We start from the raw sequence: 4,092 nt of genomic DNA on the forward strand, positions 1-4,092 counted from the left end.
GTTTTGTTGCTTCGTTTGATTTGATTCTTTTTGCAAACCAGAGTTCTTAAGTTGAACTTTCTGGTTAGATCTTCTTATTTGAGTTTTACCCGTGCACCTTTGCCTGATTGCTTATTGTATGCTTGTTTGTTTGCGATAGAGTACCCGGAGTGCGAAGCGTGCTACTACGAGTCTCTAGGTTTCACGGATCATCCGCAAGGCAAGTAACACTTTGATCATACCTCTTTACTACCCAGTTTTATTGCATTAGATCAATCCTCAAACAATTGCATGGTTAGGATCTGATTAAATTATGGGTTTGGGAAGTAGATGAGGTAGTACCTATTCACCTATTTATTATCAAACCTATGGGAGTTACTTCTAAGTTGCTTATATTGCTATGCTATGCTCGTAGACGTGGTTTGAGTTTGAGTGTATTCATGACAGATATGAGTATTGTTAATTAATGGTTAACTTAAGGTGGCAACTTTAATACACATCTGGGTGGATTGAGGCACCTGGGGAACCCGGTGTTGCCTGTATTTTTGGAAATCCTGGGGTACCGTGTGATTCTCCTATGGACTGCCACCCAGGCTCAAAGGGATCATAAGATTATTCATGCTAGAAACTTCCGTGTGCAGACACATGCCAATATGGGCTCTGGCATAGTTGAGTAACTTGTGGGAAACCTTTCCATGATGGCCTAGAAGATGTAGGGGGTTGTAGGTGCACCGGCCTATCTATCGGTTAAGGGGACCTCTTCGGAAAGACTGTGTCTCGGTCATCTGTTTCTCAAACATTATGTAGTGCGAGAAATCCAACGGAGGAGATCGAGTCTTGTGAGGAAAAGTGCGCAAACCTCTGCAGAGTGTACAAACTAATCATGGTTAGCCGTGTCCCCGGTTATGGACATCTTGAGTATCTAGTTCTTGGATTATCATGTGGATCTCATCACTCTTAATATAATTTGATTGGGTTTAACGATGATGCTTAATTGGGATTGAGTTGGGTGAACCTTCTCAATGTTTAACAACCACCATGGTAGTTAAATAAAATGTATTCCTTTGTTGTAGGGAAAAATTGGCTTTCCGCAAAACATTTTAACCATACAACCTCCACCAGCCATATATGCATGTAGTGATAGCGTTATTCTGTTCATTACTCTTTTGTGTTGCCTTGCCAGCATATTCCATGTGCTGACCCATTTCGGGCTGCAACGTGTCATGTTGCAGACTTTTAAGACGACGAGTAAGGAGCCATTGGTCGTTGTCTTTCACTCAGTGATGCCGTTGGAGTTGATGGACTCACTTTATCTTCCAAGCCTTCCGCTGTTATCGTATTAGATGGCCTTAAGCCATATTTATTGTAATAAGTTCTCTTTTGAGATATTCGATGTAATAAGTGTGTGATTGCTACTCTGTTTTAAATCCTCAAGTACTGTGCGTGTCAGCATTACCGATCCAGGGATGACATTGATGTACAGAGATCAGACTGTTTGAGGTCTGGTCGCTACAATAATAGATTGAAATAATAGATCGCAAATAAAATAAAGTGCAGCAAGATATTTTTGTATTTTTAGTTTAATAGATCTGAATAAAAATGCAAAGGAAAAATAGATCGCAAGGCAAACATATGAGAAAGAAGACCCCGGGGGCCGTAGGTTTCACTAGTGGCTTCTCTCGAGAAAAATAGCAAACGGTGGGTAAACAAATTACTGTTGGGCAATTGATAGAACTTCAAATAATCATGGCGATATCTAGGTAATGATCATTACATAGGCATCACATCCAAGATTAGTAGACCGACTCCTGCCTGCATCTACTACTGTTACTCCACACATCGACCACTATCCAGCATGCATCTAGTGTATTAAGTTCATGGAAAAATGGAGTAACGCAATAAGAACGATGACATGATGTAGACAAGATCCGTTTATCTATATGGCAGTAGATATAGATCTTGTCTTTTTATCCTTAGTAGCAATGATACATACGTGTCGATTCCCTTTCTGTGACTAGGATCAAGCACCGTAAGATCGAACCCACTACCGGGCACCTCTTCCCGTTGCAAGATAAATAGATCAAGTTGGCCAAACAAAACCCAAATATCGGAGAAGAAATCCGAGGCTAAGAGATCCTGCATATAAGAGATCAAAGAAACTCAAATAACTTTCATGGATATAAAAAGATATAACTGATTATAAACTCGAAGTTCATCATATCCCAACAAACACACCGCAAAAAGAGTTACATTATATGGATCTCCAAGAGACCATTGTATTGAGAATTTAGCGAGAGAGAGAAATCCATCAGCTACTAACTACGGAACCGAAGGTCTACAAACAACTACTCACGCATCATCGGAGAGGCATCAATGGAAGTGGTGAACCCCTCCGTGATGGTGTCTAGATTGGATCTAGTGGTTCTGGACTCTGCGTCGGCTGGATGAATATTTCGTCGACTCCCCTAGTGTTTGTGGATTTTTGGGGTATTTATAGAGCAAAGAGGCAGTCCGGGGGGCACCCGAGGTGGGCATAACCCACCAGGGCGCCCCTGGGCCTCCTGGCGTGTTGGGGAACATAGTATTTCAAAAAAATTGCCTACGATCATGCAAGATCTATCTAGGAGAAGCATACCAACGAGCAGGGAGAGTATGTTCACGTACCCTCATAGACCGAAAGCGGAAGCGTTTAGTAACACAGTTGATGTAGTCGAACGTCTTCGCGATCCAACCGATCCAAGTACCGAACGCACAGCACCTCCGCGATCTGCACACATTCAGCTCGGTGACGTCCCTCGAACTCTTGATCCAGATGAGGCCGAGGTAGAGTTCCGTCAGCATGGCGGCGTGGTGACGGTGATGATGAAGTTACCGGCGCAGGGCTTCACCTAAGCACTACGACGATATGACCAAGGTGTGTAACTATGGAGGGGGGCACCGCACACGGCTAAAAGATCAACTTGTGTGTCTCTTGGGTACCCCCTGCCTCCGTATATAAAGGAGGGAGAGGGAGAGGCAATCGGCCATAGGGGGCGCGCCAAAGTGTGGAGTCCTACTAGGACTCCCTGGTCCTAGTAGGATTCCTCCTCCCACACGGAGTAGGAAAGGGGGAAGGGAGAAGGAGAAGGAAAGGGGGGCTGGCCCCCTTCCCCTAGTCCTAATCGGCCTCCTGCCCAAGGGGGCGCACCATCCCCTTTGTGGGCTGTTGTGCTTCCCTCTTATGGCCCATAAGGCCCATAACTTCTCCCGGGGGGTTCCGGTAACCTCCCGGTACTCCGAAAAATGCCCGAACCACTCGAAACCATTCCGATGTCCCAATGCAACCTTCGAATATATGAATCTTTACCTCTCGACCATTTCGAGACTCCTCGTCATGTCCGTGATCTCATTCGGGACTCCGAAAAAGCTTCGGTCCTCAAATCACATAACTCATAATACAAGTCGTCATCGAACGTTAAGTGTGCGGACCCTACGGGTTCGAGAACTATGTAGACATGATCGAGACACATCTCCGGTCAATAACCAATAGCGGAACCTGGATGCTCATACTGGCTCCTACATATTATTAAAAAATCTTTATCGGTCAAACCGCATAACAACATACGTTGTTCCCTTTTTCATCGGTATGTTACTTGCCCGAGATTCGATCGTCGATATCATCATACCTAGTTCAATCTCGTTACCAGGTCTCTTTACTCATTCCGTAATGCATCATCCGGTAACTAACTCATTAGTCACATTTCTTGTGAGGCTTATAGTGATGTGCATTACCGAGAGGGCCCAGAGATACCTCTCCGAAACACGAAGTGACAAATCCTAATCTCGATCTATGCCAACTCAACAGACACCATCAGAGACACCTGTAGAGCATCTTTATAATCACCCAGTTACGTTGTGACGTTTGATAGCACACTAAGTGCTCCTCCAATATTCGGGAGTTGCATAATCTCATAGTCAAAGGAACATGTATAAGTCATGAAGAAAGCAATAACAATAAACTAATCGATCATTACGCTAAGCTAACGGATGGGTCTTGTCCATCACATCATTCTCTAATGATGTGATCTCGTTCATCAAATGACAACACATGTCTATGGTTAGGAAACTTAACCA

Source organism: Triticum aestivum, chromosome 6D, assembly GCF_018294505.1.
Source record: "Triticum aestivum cultivar Chinese Spring chromosome 6D, IWGSC CS RefSeq v2.1, whole genome shotgun sequence".
Lineage (NCBI taxonomy): Eukaryota > Viridiplantae > Streptophyta > Magnoliopsida > Poales > Poaceae > Triticum > Triticum aestivum.